Source organism: Grammomys surdaster, unplaced genomic scaffold, assembly GCF_004785775.1.
Source record: "Grammomys surdaster isolate TR1022 unplaced genomic scaffold, NIH_TR_1.0 145, whole genome shotgun sequence".
Classification (NCBI taxonomy): Eukaryota; Metazoa; Chordata; class Mammalia; order Rodentia; family Muridae; genus Grammomys; species Grammomys surdaster.
In genome coordinates this window covers 2,266,072-2,281,991 of record NW_021604603.1, presented here as the reverse complement: position 1 = coordinate 2,281,991, position 15,920 = coordinate 2,266,072, and positions in this window count along the sequence as shown.

Genomic DNA, 15,920 nt, shown 5'->3' with positions numbered 1-15,920 from the left:
GCTCAAAGGCCACCTCTGACAAGTCTGCCCAGACAGTCCCAGGTAGATGTAGGCTGGTCACTGCTGTCGACTCTAGAGCTAGATCTTGTGGCCTTCAATCTTGGCCCAGTCACTTGTTAGTATGTTACTAATGTTCTTATGCTTCACTTCCATCCTTTGTAAATGAAGCAAGGTTGGCATGAGGATTAATAGGTAATTAACACCAATAATAATGTTTGGGCTTATAAATAATAAAACAGAAGTACTCAATAATTAACACGTCATCGAATCTACAAGCGAAGGGGCAGGCCAGGTCTAGCTCAGTTGCATTAGTTGCACAAATGCAGACAGGTAGGGGAGTACTCTCTGTCATCCCTTCTCAGCAGAGTGTGGCTTAGTAGCAGGCTCTCAGCAGGAGCTTGTGGGATGCAAGAACGATGTCTGGAGTCAGCGTCAGAGACCCAGCCTCAGTTCCATATTTACTGAGAACCTTGGGTAAACCATACCTGAGTTTTGGCAGTTTCCTTATCTGCAAAAAGGATAATGCAATGTTAGGTTGATTCATATCAAATATTTTTGTCTCTTTGTAGATCGTGCCCTTATATAACTCTACATCGATTTTCTACTCCACCTCTGACTAAGGGATGTAGGAATGGATCTGATGGCCATTTAGAAGCCATAAAAGGCTATGCAATGTTGATCATAACCGGGTATGTAAGATAAACTACTGCTGGTATGATTAACAGTCAAATCATTGTTTCTGTAGTAAGCAGCAAGCCTGAGAAACAAACTTAAAACTTAAATTTAGGTGATGGGTGTCATCAGAGTTAGGCTTGAACTTGGGGCTCTTGCCATAGAAGGGGCTATGGGCTTATGTGTCTGCAGATAGCTGTGATGGGAAAGAGGCAGCAGCCTGAATGTCTGCCAACTGTAGGGTAAAAGGTCTGAGTCTTCTTCTGAGTTTGAAATCCCACCAAAATTCACCAATCCCTGAGCTTGAAACCCTTGAGCTTAAAAACCCACCAATCCCTGAACCTGAAACCCCACCAATCCCTGTGCTCAAAATCCATCAATCTGTGGACTTGTCTTGAAATCCCACCAATCCCCAGCCTGGAAATCTCCACTCCCCCCCCCAAAAAAAAACCCATATAAACCTGTCCAGTTCTCTCTTGTTTCTCAAAGAAGTAGAGGCAGCTACCCTCTTGTCTTTTCCAGTAAATCTCTTGTGTGAGGTTTGTTGTGTGGTGTGACTTTTGTGATGTCCTTGGCTTCCGACTGCCAGGATACCGTTCCCTTCAGAGCTGTAACATTTGCATTAGGGAAACCTTCTCCTACAGAGATGTAACACTTCCATTGGAGAGGCCTTTCTCCTCAGAGCTTTAATACACCAGCCAGCTTGTATTTAGTGACATGTGGCTCTTGGGACCCCCTCAAGGATTTTCCCAGTATTTGGGTGATTTCCTAGCATCTGGCTCCACCTTTCTCAGACAGCTAAGGTAATCGAATCCCCAGAATTCCCGAGTAGGCATTTGCTGGTGAATGTCAATACTCAAAGAGCCATGGGGTCCAATCTAGGTAAATCCCCTGTCCCTGGAGTCTCTGGTGACAGATCTGCCTGTAGTCTAAGGCCTCTCCCAGCAAGCATCTGTTCTGTTCTTTCACCAACTCAGAAGGGCACCCATGCTGTGCATGGTCTAAAGAGAAGGTGGTAGACTCTGACTGACTACAGAGCTCCACAAACTGAGAGGGTGTTTCCAGAAGCTTCCACCAAACTTGGCTGGCAAGCCCAAGCCTCTACTCACTTCCTTTGAGCCTCTTTTGCCCGGTTCACTTTCCTGCATAAGAAAGACCATCAATCACTCATGTGTAGCTGAGAGGAAGACGGAATCCACAGCAATCTTGGGGGAAGACTCCTCAGTAATCACCCTGGGGAAACAAACCAAGGACAGACCAGAGAGAGGGGGCTGGATGTGAACCAGACCTGTGGGGGAACCCAAGCCACTCAATGCATTTTGAGTGTGAACTGTTGATTCTAAGAACCGGGCTGTGTGGCACAAGGAAGTTCTAGGCTCTCCTGTATCTGCCCCTTCAGCACCATGGCCACCTTGTCTTAAAAATGTCCTTGTTGTAGGGAACCAGCCACATGTAAAGCACCTGTGACACAGTGCCCACGGCTCAGAGTGCACTTTAAAGTGAGTATGTGTTACTTTTCATAAAAAGGACTTTGTTGCAGGATTTGCAAACAAGATAGAGGACTGTGGGCAGACAGGTGGGGGTGGGGGTTGGCGGAGGCAGGAGAGGGAAACAGTGCACCCCCATATGTCAGATGTTGCACTGTTTGGTCCTGTTTTGTTACAAGACTGGCGTCTCACCACTCGGTCACATTCAGGGAACATCGATTGCATGGTTGTGTGCCAGGCCAGGTTAAGTTTTCTGGCTGCAGAAACTAAGTCAGTGCTTCTCTGCCCCAGAAGGTGGTCTGTAGCTTGGGAGGCAACTTTCAGAGCCTGTGACTGCCAGGCTGCCGAGTTGTACAGCAGAGGAGGATATGAGGGAGAGGGTGTCTGGGCAGAAGGGGAGGTTTGAACAACTGCCTGGAGGCATGAAATCAATTTGGAAACTGTGTCGGATAGGCATTAGCTGAGCAGCTGACAGCAAACAGCTCAAAATAGCAATGGCTAGAGCACGCTAGGGCTTCCTCTCTCTCTCACACACACACAAAGGAAGGGCAGAGCTGGGTACACAGACCAGATGTGGAAGCCCCTCAGTCACCAGGAGCTGGGCAGGGGAAGTTCCACAGAGCATGGGAGCTTGGATTTCCGAGTTCCTGGGGGACTTTAATTCTCTCAGACTATGGGACCTTGAGGATTCTCTCAGTCTCTTGTTCCCTTGCCTGTAAAGTGAGAATAAAATTATCCATCTATGGGAGTTGCTGAAGAGTAAATTCTTGGTTTACTACAGGAAATGTGTTTGGAGCAGAACCCAGTGAAAGTGTACTTCAGCACTTTGTCCACTGCACAGAAGGCCCAGGACTCGTCCCAGTGCAGAGAAAGAAAAGGAGAAAGAGAACAGAAAATAACGGTGGCAAATATTTTAACATTTTTGCCTTTTGCTACCACCTTCAGCATACGGCTTTTATTCCCAAGGTCCTTCACATTTCAGTGGCTGCTGAAGTTCCAGCCATCGGGTCTGAATTCCGGGCAGCAGAAATTTAAAAATGCAAGGACTAAGGCTCCTCCCTCCAGCCTAATCCGTTTCCTTTCGGGAGGTTGTTTTTCAGAAGCCCACCTGTCACTCATCAATGCCTGAATTTGATCACAGGCAGGGCCTCTTGTTGCAGGCTCCTTTTAGTTGGATTCCCTTTTAGTTGGAGGCTCCTTTTAGTTGGATTCCCTTGGGAAGAAAGATGAGTGTTGATCAGAACATGCTGCAGGGGTTAGGAGGAAATGAGCCTGGCAGATTTCAGCTAAGCTGCGGGGAGTCAAGCTCTGGACAGCATTAACTGGCCTATCGCATGCACAGGCTTGAGGCATCCTATTGACCTGCACTTTATTGTATTGACCTGTACTCTATTACTTTCAAAAGAGAAATCTGCTGCTTTTCCAGAGTTGTCCTCCCTCTCCCCTCATCCCCGCAGCATCTCAGAGGTCTATACGTAAGGAGTAGGGTGTTAGCCTCGAATTCTACCCCCTGGCTACTCTGGCTGAACAACCTTGTGTTATTCCACACGGGCAGGGTTACTGAGCAAAGGGCTGGCTCTCTAATGAAGACAGAGACTTATGCGAGCATGTCCCTTTGCTCAAGGGAGATACTAGGGCAACATCCAACTGGAGATCCTTCTGGAAACCAGGCCTGCAGGGTCCCCTCCCTGCCATGCTTGGGCCCCAGGTCGCTCTTGTGATGGATGAGTCAGACGGTGGCATCTGCCCTGTGGTATCTCTATGGAGCTTTGCCTCAGCGATGGAAATCCTTCCTCCCTGAGGCAACACCTTATGCCTTCAGGATGCCATTCCTGAAGGAGAAGCAGGCATACCTGGGGTGGGATGTGTGTGCTGGGGGAGGGGCGCTGGGTGGGATGGGAGGGTGGTTGGGGGGCTGGTTTTATTTCCCCTCAGGAAGACAATTGTACTGTATCTGGAACCTGTTGCTGCAGATCTGTTTTCTCCATCTGAGAAGCCTACCACCAACACAGCAAAGGCAGAAATAAGGAACAAGGTTTGAGGGCCAGGAGGTCTATGAGAGGTGTTGGGTGGCTCTGGCCCCGAGTCTTTCAGACAATGACAGGGCACACTTGGGTCTGGGTTGCAGCCACTACAAAGTTGGATGGAGGCCATGTAGCTACTCAGCCATGTGAGGGCAAGCAGGGGTGGCTGTTGGCTGAAGCCTCAGTGCCTGGAAGCACCTTGAATGGCTTCTGTCAGAGCAGATAGCCAAGGGGAGGAGACCAGGCAGCTTCTGTGTCTGAGAACAGAGGTTCAGGAGTCACACACTGCCCTCTGCCACATTCTGCCCTTTGGAGCTGTGTCATTAAGCAGTAACCAGGCAAGGGAGATTACAGCCTCCACCTTTGGAAGAAAAGAGTGTTATAAAAATATTTGCAGAAGTATTAAAAATCCTAAGACAGGATTTGGAAAGCCTGAGATGAGGAGGCCAGAGGCTGAATCAGAAGGGAGAGTAATGAAACCCACCTCAAGCCTTCAGAGATTTCAAGGCAACACAGAAAATTACATTGACTTAGCTCGGAAGATCCTGTGATCCAGATCCAGAGATTTTCAAATGTCAGGAGGATCTGATGTCTGCTTAGAAAACGCTGTTGCCCAAGAGCCCTGAACTGTAAATCCTCATTGCTGTCAAGGGGTGCAAATGTATCACCACTAAGGGCATCATCCTAGAAAGGGAAACTGAGGCCACGAGAGGCTGAGCAGGCTGGCCTCAGGCCCCTGCTGTGGGTCAGACAGTGGTAGTAGGACTCAGGTGCCTGTCACAGATCCACTGAGGTAGTTATGCCTATTCCCATTTTACTGATGAGGAAACAGAAACAGAGGTTTTAAAAATTAGGCACACACACACATATACACACACATATATACAGATAATTAATCACGGCATACATACATACATATATAACATATGACACATGTGCATATTAGATATTACATTTATGGGCATACATGTATATAATATATCATACACATACATACATGTATATAACATATATCATATACACATATATTTATATATATTTATATCATGTAAATGAATATTCAGTCACAAAAGGCAGGACCATGCTTCTGAATCAGTTGGTCTGACTCCAAAGATGATGCTCCGTCCCTTTCACTCTCCAGCTCCCCACCCAGCAACTTCTGAAATTCATCATCCTTCTGCTGTAAGCACTCTAGTCTGCTGGGTGGGGTGCTAGGGTCCTCCAAGATGCAGGAGGTTCCTCTGAGGGAGGAGGGCATGTGCCCTGGCTCTCTCAGGGATTTCTCATTTTTCAGAATCTGAGAATCTGGTGCCAGGCTAGCTCCTGCTGTTTATTCAGAATTCCTGTGTCACCAACCTCCATGGTCAGTGCCAGGGTGCTGGGGTCACACAGACCATGGCTAGCTAGATCTCCAGTTTTAACAACAGCTATGGTCAAGGTCAACAGCAGTGCTGGCCGATTGTCTCCTCCTCATCCCTCTAACTGCAGCATTACTCATCCTCTAACCACATCCATCCACTGCTCACTCTGAGCAGGAGGGCTCTGTCCCTGTGCTGGCGCCCTCTACTGGTGGTATGTCTCCCTCGGATGGAAACCTAAGAGGAAGGAGGAGATGGAGGGTGGGAGGGGGATGATATCAGCTCTGGGTTGGGACACTTCATCCAGAGTCCAGTCAATGAGTCACACCTGGAAATGTGGCAAAGGTATTCTAGACATTAACACCTCCAGTTTCTATGTGAGATGAAAACAGACCCTGTAAACTCTTGTCCTGAGCTGCAGACCTAGCGAGTGTCCCTCTTCTTCCAAGGTTTCTTGTGATGTAAAATTCCAAGCTTAAAAAAAGGACTCCCCCTGTGCTGCTACCAAGACACTGCTCAGTGGCAATCTTGGATGCTGCCCCAAACCACTGAACAGCCTCTGCCAATTTGGCTTCAGTGTCAAACAACTCTGGCTGTCCTGGTATGGAGGAAGTTTAGGAGAGACTTCCTTATCCCAACCCCTCTTAGCTGGTACTGAACTATCAGAAAGGACACAGAAGGATAGAAACTCCGGGGAAACCCACCCCTGCTCCCAGCTTTCCCATGATTGCTTACACTGGAACAGCTGTGTCGGTCCACCGCTGTTTATGTTTGCTTCCCCCTCCCATCTTAATGTATTATTTTATGCATATGAATGTTTTGCTTGAAGGTATGTAAGTGTACCATGAACATGTGTCAGATCCCCTAGAACTGGAATTATGGTGGATGGTTGTGAACCTGGGTCCCTAGAAGTGAACCCTGGTCACCTGCAAGAGCGACACTGCTTCTTCTTAGCTAGTGTGCCATGACCCATCTCACCAATCCCAGATATACACTTTTAATTAAATAGTATATAAACTAATGAAGTATGAGCAAACAAAAAAAAAAAGAATTATTTCTATCAACACTTTGCCCGTCAAAGGAATTTACTTAAACAGCTTTATATCTAGGTACGGTTGAGTTGAGCGTTACAGAGTTCAAAGAGCAAGGACTGTGGTGGGGATTGTGGAAACACCCAGAACAATACTTCAGGTTGTTTTGTAAATCAGAAATCAATCATAGCAGATGTCTTATGGGCATGATTTATGAAAGAAAAGCAGAGGGAAGAAAAGTGAGTCCGTACCTACAAGAAAGGTCGTGGTCTTATATCAAAAATTAGCAAACACCCATTTATAATTTCCGAGGCAATGTCTAAGGTGGGTAATACTTTGTCCGACTCCATCCTTGGACAAGGGTTCCTCTTACACTGGTGACAGCCTGAGCTTTGGGAGCCCAGCAAGGCTAGAGATCCCAGTACAACCAAAGGCTAATTGGAAAATCAATGGATCCAGGCCTAATGACAATGCTAATCATCGCTCTGAAGGACCAGAGGAGCCTGTCAGTGAGAATCAGGCCTGAGCTTTGCACAAGGAAGCGGGTGCTTTGTCGGCAGACGTGGACCTGATCGATACTTTCAGTATGGTGACCCATGACCTTCTGCTCGGTAACAAACGCTTCCAAGCCTCTAATAGACTTCACGCCCGCGAGCTTACGCATGGCTGTCCCCAGTGAGACCTTCTTCCGCATGACGTGCTTCACTCTGCTTCTGGCTCCCGATCTGCTGAGGCGGCTAGGAGAAGCTCTCCCTGCTGAGCCTGTAAATTCCCTCCCTCCCCCTCAGGTTGGCGCCCGCTGTGTTTGTTTTCTGGGGAAACCTTAACCACTGCAAGAAGAGAATGTAAAACAGCCCTTCTCTCTAGCCTCTTGCACTTTTTTCTCTCTGCCCCCCACCCCCACCCCCTTACTTTGTTGGAAGAACAGAAACAACTTTGCAAGTCTCCTCTCACCTTACAAAATGTCTTCCTTTTTTTCTCTTTCTTCCTGCCCCCTATGGCAATGAAGAAAAGGCCCCAAGAGTAGAGACCCTGTCCGTCTAGTTCTTGACTTGAGGCACAGTGAATGACTGAACCTTCCAGCGCCTTCTGATTTGTTGGGCCAACTTGTCATTGTCTAGAGACTCCGGGAAGGGATAATAAGTAGGACTGGATTGTTGTTGCCTTCATCCTTCGAGTGCTCGGTTTTTCCAGGGGCATCAGGTTCTATCTCACCTATCACCTACCTGTTAATACATGCATGCTTCTCCCAGTTGTCCTCTGCGTGTCTGCATCCCTAGCATGCAGCAGCACACGCTTGACACACAGGTGGGGTTCCAGTAACACATGAGGAGTTGTCACATGTCTCCAGACCTGACAGTTTCTCTGGGATCCTACATTCCCCGCTCCTTCTACATTCCATCAGCCTATTCCTGAGCAGATGGCTATCTTCACTTCAGCAAACTTCCTCCCCAAAGTGTCAAACAGGAAACAGCACAGACGTGTGGGACACGTGGTCTCCACTGTAGCATTCAAGACTACCATCATGTGTGAGGCAGCCATAGACTCTCCATAAGGAGTAGGCATGCCTCTGTTCCAATAAAGCTTTACGTACAAAGTAGGGCTGGGCGGGATCTGGCAGACGTTCTCAAAGCTGTTATTGAAAGAAAGCAATGCAGAGAGGAGGAGCTGTCCTTGGTACCATCATCTTCTAGAAACACACAGGAAGGGATGACACAGCCAGTGCGCACCTGTGTTCACATATGGAGGACAGCTTCCCTCCGTGAATTGGCACCTTCACCTTGCTTTCCCATTTGGGTTGATGTATTACAGACACAAAAGCTGGCACCACAGCCTGATCATTTATTAACTGGTGACTCTTCCTAGGTTACTTAACCATTAGGCCTCCCTCCCCTACCTTTACAAAAGTGATCTATACAACTACTTTTAAAAAATGATTTATTTATTTTTATTTTATACACATTGGTGTTTTGCCTGCTTGTATGTGTGTGTAAGGATGTCAGAAATCCTGGAACTGAAGTGACATACAGTTGTGAGCTGTTGTGTGGGTGCTGAGAATTGAACCCAGAGGCCCTTATCCTCTGAGCATCTCTCCAGACCCATTACTTCTACTTTTGATGAACCAGCTTGCCTCCATTTTAGGCTTAAAAGCCATCTTATAATGAAGAGAAACTAGATTCATTCCTATTTAAGATTAAACCTCTGTTACTCAAAGACTAGTCTATGCCCTGCCTGAAACCTTAGCTACAAATGGTTCTATAGTCCCTATTCCAGGAATGACAGTCATGTCTTTGTTTCAGAAAGTTGTAATGACCATCTTGCAACCCTACTTTTGTTTCAGAAGGTTATTATGACCACCTTGTTCTGACTGCCTGTTGTTATGACTTCCTTATGACTACCTTGCAGCCATGTCTTTGTTTCAGGAGGTTGTTATGACTAACTTGTTATGCTTACACTCTTCCTGCTCCTGTAACCTGTAGCTTCTTGTATTCTCACACTAATTAGGTTTCCCCAAAACCTGTCTGCAGTGTCCCACACGTGAGACTGAGCCACCCTGCCCCCAGTTGTTTTTGAATGGTAGATAATTGGCTGCATGCAAGGATGGAATATAGATTTTAGTAAGTAATGACTTGGGAATGTTAGAGGGTGGATTAGCCATGTGGAGGTTAAGAAGTGGCCCAGCACTGTTTAAGGCATGTCAAAATATAAAGGCTAAGTGTGTATTTCATTTGGGAACACAGAGCATTGGGGCAGGTAGCGAGGAGCTCCGCTGCCTCCAGATCAATTTGTTAATTGAGTACTGCTACAGTAACCCTGTTTATTTTGCCTGCCAAATCCTCTATTTGGAAACCCCCTACCTCTGAGCTATAAAAAGCCTTGTCTTTCTCATATTCAATGTTGATCTCTTGAAACCTGCTTTTAGGGAGAGACAGCTTGTGTACACAAAAACTTGCTTTAATTAATTTGGCCATGATGATTTGGGTTGGTGATCTTTCTCCTCCCATCAACTCTCCTAGGGGGCAGTAATGCAAAGCGGAGAACATGCAAAGCGGAGAACAGGCACGCCACAGTAGCCAGTGGTGCTGACATTATCATTATCTGCTGACGTGTTTCTGTATTTACAAACACAGCTAAGTCTGCAGTGATGATCATGGGTCCCTGAAGCAGTTGGCCATGACTGGGAAGGTAGCCCCACCTCTTACTGGTTGTGTGACATGGGGAAGTGGCTTGCTTAGTCTGCACTTCAGTTTGATTAACTTGCAAAAATTGTCCTGAGGATTATATGAATTATTACACATAAGTGCAAAGTGTGTCTACAGAAGTGTTTGCTATCACCAACACCCAGTTGAAGATAGTCTCCCTGGATCCCATGACCTTTATCAGCCGGGGAGTCCTTGAGTCACACTCCTTCTTCACCCATGGTGCTTCAACATAAAGAAGGTTTCCTCTGTCCATGTTGGCAGCTCTGAGCCCCAACTGTCTATGCAGCAGGATTCCAAAGCTCTTATATTCTCCTATCCACACTGAAGAAACCCACATCCCATTTCCTGCCTGCTTGGAGCCAGTGGGCGAGCAAGCTATCTTCTTTCCTGTGCTCTCTCCCCTCACCTCTACCCCAGGATATTTGTGTCCCTGCTATTTATTTAGTGCTCCCAATCAGGCCACTTGTGATGTAGTGATTGACATCCTACCAGCTGAACAAGAATAGAATTGCGTCTCCAGCTCCCTCCATGACCTCATTTCCGACTGCCACTCGTGGCCCCTGCAGGTGGGGAGTAGGGGAGGGAAGGGAATTGGGGCCTTTGACCTTCCTAAAACCTTCTAGTGTCTGCCAAAGTCCTTGACCCTCTTAGCACTGGGCATCAGAAACTTGACTGCTTTGCCTTGTTTGAGGCTGACTCCACTCCTTGACTTAAGTCTCCTCCCAGGAGCCCCCACGGCTCGGGGCAGCTGCTCATCTTGCAGAAGTCAGGGTGTTCTTCACTTCCTACAGACTTCTACTGACCTGAAAGGATAGATTCAGGTAAGTGCTGGAGGGTGATCAGGCCACTCTGCAGAAGCAGAAGAAAAGGACCATTAACACTGGGAGCTGCCTCTCATTTTAGATTCATTCGTGTAAAGGCACAGAAAAGTCTTCTTTTAGAAGCCACGGGATGCTCCAGTCAGACAAGGGTTAAACAACATCAAATCTCCCTGGGCCAGGTTGAATTTTCTTCCTGTGATCATTTGCTTATTTGTCTTCAGGCCCCCTCCAGGCAGCCTGGGCCTCTTCCCAGGACTGGGGCTGCTTTGTGCATTTCTGTGGAGGCTGCTGATGTTAACTTATCTCTGGGGCCCCCTGGATCCGCTCAGAGATTTCAGCATCCTCAGAGATTGGCTCCATTCCTGCTCGCCTCAAGTAGCTCTGAACTTCTTTCAAAGAAGTTCCCCTGTCAGCTCTTCTCTGGGCTCCCTGCCTTGCTCTCTTGGCTCCTTCCTTTCAACAACGAAAATCTTCATCTTATTATCTGACTTCTGAGGGAATTGTCCCTTTCTTCTCCCTGAACAGCCATCAAACAAAACAGAACACGAAATAAGTGAGTCTCTTCCAACACCAAAGCAGCTGTGCTCTGTGAAAGTGGGGCTCGGACTTGTGGCTGGCCAGGCATGCTGAGCAGACTGGAAAGAGTTGTGCCTCCCAACCTCACCCCTCTCCCAGTCTGGGAGCTGGGATGGCTGGAAAAGTAGAACAAAAGGGAAATGCAAAACCACAGCTAAGCTCAAGGTTAAGAGAGACATCCTTATGCTAGATTGACAGAAGAGATTCCATGTCAAAGTGACATCATGGCAGCAGCAAATGGCTTGTGACAATAGGACCGTCTCAGCTGGGGCTGAGTGCTGATCTCAAGCTGTTGGGGAGTCTTGGTTGCAGACCCTGTGCAGTAGAGCAGAGTTGTCACAGACAGGATCACTGGGGCTGATGCATCCATGATGCGAAAAGCCAGCGAACTTCACACTTACATATTGATAAGGAAAGACTGATGTCTGCTCCTCAAGAAACCAGCATCTTCAGTCAATGGGCAGGCTTAGATTCTACTATGCACATGTACAAGCATCCAAGGTAAGTAATTAACATAACAAAAAACCTGCCACCACTGTTAAAACCTGGAAGAGCTGGCGGATGCCTTTGGAGAAGGGATGCTCCCAGACAGGTCTGCAGCCAAAGTTGAGAATGCTTTGGTTAACAAGTCACAATCAGTGAGCCCAAAAGAGCTCATCATCAGATGTGTCAAATCAAATAATTATCACTCTCAGTTTGGGATATAAGAAAAACAATTTAAAGGATATTTTAAGAACTTCATAAAGGAAGCTGGAAAGATGGTTCACTGCTTAAAATCACTTACTACTCTTCTAGAGACTGGAGTTCAATTCCTAGTATCTCTACCATGTGGTTCATAACTGTCTATGACTCCAGCTCCCAGGAGATCTGATACTTTGGGCTTCCATGGGCACCAGCACAGATGTCCAAATACCTCTTCACAGACACAATTTTAAGTTTTTAAAAGTTCATTGAAAATATTAACATATTAGCTGAGGATATATCTCAGTGCTAGAGCACAGGGTTAGGCTCTGGGTTTGATCTCCAGTTCTGAAATAAGTTAAATGTTAAAACATTAAAGAAAGAATAGACACCAGGACAATAAGAACCACGCAATACGACAAAAGACATAATTATCAAGGGAACATGTGGAATAATACTCAAATGTTTAAAATTCAACAAAAGGGTGAAGCACAGCCTTTTTCGGAGCAAAAATAGAATTAGCTAGATTTTTGAAAAGCTGAAACTGCAGTAGAATCTTGGGTATAGCTTAAGCCAAAGAATTGCAAACATGGAGTAAAGCTAGGAAGTGAGCAAGACAGAGTGAGAAGGGTGGGTATATATTAAATAAGAGTCATGAAAACAGAGAAAAGTGAAAGACAAATACACTTAGAACAAATAGCTGCCAACCCAGAATTCTATACCCAGCTGAACTATCGTGCATGAATGACCATAAAATAAACATTTTCTCCCTTTCCTTTCTCCCTCTTGCTCTGGCCCAAAGGTTTTTGTTTATTTATTATATATAGGTACACTGTAACTGTCTTCAGACACCCCATAAGAGGGCATCAGATCATCAGATCTCATTACAGATGGTTGTGAGTCATCATGTGGTTACTGGGATTTGAATTCATGACCTCCGGAAGAGCAGTCAGTGCTCTTAACTGATGAGCCATCTCACCAGCCCACAAATAAAAATATTTTAAGACATTTACAGAGTGAGAGATTACTGCTCATTGATTTATCTTGAAAATGTGGTAGGTTGAGTAAGAATGGCCCCACAGCTCATATATTTGAATGCTTAGTCATCAGGGAATAGAACTCTTAAAAGATTAAGAGGTATGGCCGTGTGAGAAAATGTGTCACTGGGGGTAAGTAGGCTTTGAGGTTTAAAAGTAAGTGCCATGTTCAGTTTGCATCTCTCTCTCTCTCTCTCTCTCTCTCTCTCTCTCTCTCTCTCCCTCCCCCCCCCCATGGATCCAATACAGAATTTTCAGCTACTTCTCCAGCACCATGTCTGCCTATGTGCTGCCATGCTCCCTGTATGAAAGCCCCAATTAAATATTTTCTTTTATAAGAGTTGCTGTGGTCAAGGTGTCTTTTCACAGCAATAGAACAGTAAACAAGACAAAAATAATTAATGAACTGAACACAAAGAAGAAATTATTTTTAAAAAAAAAAACTAATAGTGACATTACATTTATTTGGTGTGTCAAGGTCTCTCCTCCTGGCTATTCAGAAGATAAGACTGGAGGAGCAGAAGTTTGAAGCCTTCTAGTTTAATGTAGTGAGTCCTCATCTCAGGAGGTGGGGGCAGGGATGGCACAGTTAAGAGCTGAGATGTTCGGCAGAGTGCCTGGATTCAGGTCCCGGCACCCACATGACAGCTCACAGATGTTTGCAACTCTGGCTCTAGAGGATCCTATGTTCTTCTGGCCTTGATGGACACTAGAGACATGTGGCAGTTTGATAGGAATGGCGCCTATAGAGAGCCATTGTGTTTAAGTACTTGCCCTATAGAGAGGGGCACCATTAGAGGATTGGGGCCTTGTTGGAGTAGGCGTGGCCTTGTGGGAGGAAGTGTGTCACTGTGGGGGTGGGTGGGCTTTGAGATGTAATGCTCATGCTATGCTCAGTGTGGCCCCAGCACCATGTCTGTCTAGACGATGCCATGCTTCCTGCCATGATGATAATGGACTGAACCTCAGAAACTTAAGGCAGCTCCAATTAAATGGTGTCCTTTGTAAAAGTTGCCTTGGTCATGGTGTCTCTTCACAGCAATAAAGCCCAAATTAAAACACCAGACATATGGTACATAGATATACATATGGCAAAATGCCCATACCCATTAAAATAAGTAAAATAAATAAATAAATAAACACAAAGCATAGTTAAGATATTGCCTTATGGGAAATACTATTTTTAAGATAATAAATATCAAATATTATATGGCCCAGTTTAACAGAGAATGGAAGCTTCCCAGATTTGGGAGGCTCATGACAATTCTAACACATTATAAAGACTTTAGATAGTTCAGGCAAATGTTGGAATAAGTCATGTCAAACTTTAAGTACATATTCTAATGTTAAAGATATATAGCTTAGGAAAAATGCTTATAAGAATAGAATACATAATTTCCCACCCAGCTAAAGAAAAAATAAATTAAAAAAATGTTAAAGTAGATCACCCAGCGATGGGGAAGGGGTGGAGGGAGGAAGACAGGATTTAGTGAGTTGGCTTCCCTTTTATAATCAAGACTTGACCTGTCACTTCATAACTCAGCAGCCAGGGCCACCAAGATACTTACTGCTCTTCCATTCTGAGCCTCATGTTCCTCAGCTATAAACGGGAGCAGTAAAGTTCAAAATTCAACTTATGGGTATTATGGATGAGTACTTATGGGAATTGCATGATATTATGGATGACACATTATATCTATAACACACACACACACAAATGGATGCCTATGATATAGCGGGTGCTCAGTGAATGCCAGCTCTCTGCCCTCTCTTGTCCAGGGTCACCTTCACCATCACCAACCCTAACTAAGCATAAGGACAGTCTCTCTTTCTCTTCCCTACATTATGTCTGGATCATCCAAGCCTAGTCTTTTCTCAGTATTTGTACTTGGTGCCAACGGCTAGCTGTCATACCTGGTCTTTGTTAGAGGCCTCAATTGGTGTCTCTGTCCTTTAGTGGCAGCACAATATTGGAAAAGTAGACCTTCTCGGAACCTGAGTTTCTCTCATACGTAACATGAGTCAACAACGCTACCCTCTGTATTAGTCTCTCCATTGGGATTCATTCTGGTGAATAAATCCAAGAAAAACAATCTAAAGAATGGAGAACTGGCTTGTGTTTTCAGAGATTTCAGTTTATGGTTGTCTGGATCCATTGTTTCTGGGTTGTGGTGAAGCAGAAGATCATGGTAGTAGGACACACTGATCCCTCCCTCCCTCTGCCTCCCGTGATTATTTCCTTCCTCCTTCTAAGTGGGATTGAAGCATCTTCACTTGGGCCTTTCTGCTTGTTACACTTCTTACAGTCTGTAGGTTGTATCCTAGGTATTTTGTACTTTTTGGCTAATATCCACTGATCAGTGAGCACATACCATGCATGTTATTTTGGGTCTGAGTTACCTCACTCAGGATGATATTTTCTAGTTTCATCCATTTGCCTGCCTGTGTTCATTTGTGTAATGAACCACATTTTCTGTATCCATTCTTTGGCTGAGGGACATCTGAGTTGTTTCCAGCTTCTGTCTATTACAAACAAGGCTGCTATGAACATAGTGGAGCATGTGTCCTTGTGGCACTGTATAGCATCTTTTGGGTAAATGCCCAGGAGTGGTATAGCTGAGTCTTCAGGTAGAACTATTTTCGATTTTCTGAGGAACCGCCAGACTGATTCCAGAGTGGTTGTACCAGTTTGCAATCCCACAGCAATGGAGGAGTGTTCCTCTTTCTCCACATCCTCTCCAGCATGTGCTATCACTTGAATTTTTGATCTTAGCCATTCTAATTGGTGTGATGTGGAATCTCAGGGTCATTTTCATTTGCATTTCTCTGATGACTAAGGACTTTGAACATTTCTTTAAGTGCTTCTTGGCCATTCAAGACTCTTCTGTTGTGAATTCTCTGTCTAGCTCTATATTCCATTTTTAAATTGGGTTATTTTGTGTTTAGAGATTAACTTCTTGCTGATTTGTCCTATTGATTGTGTCTTTTGCCTTACAGAAGCGTTTCAGTTTCATGAGGTCTCATTTATCA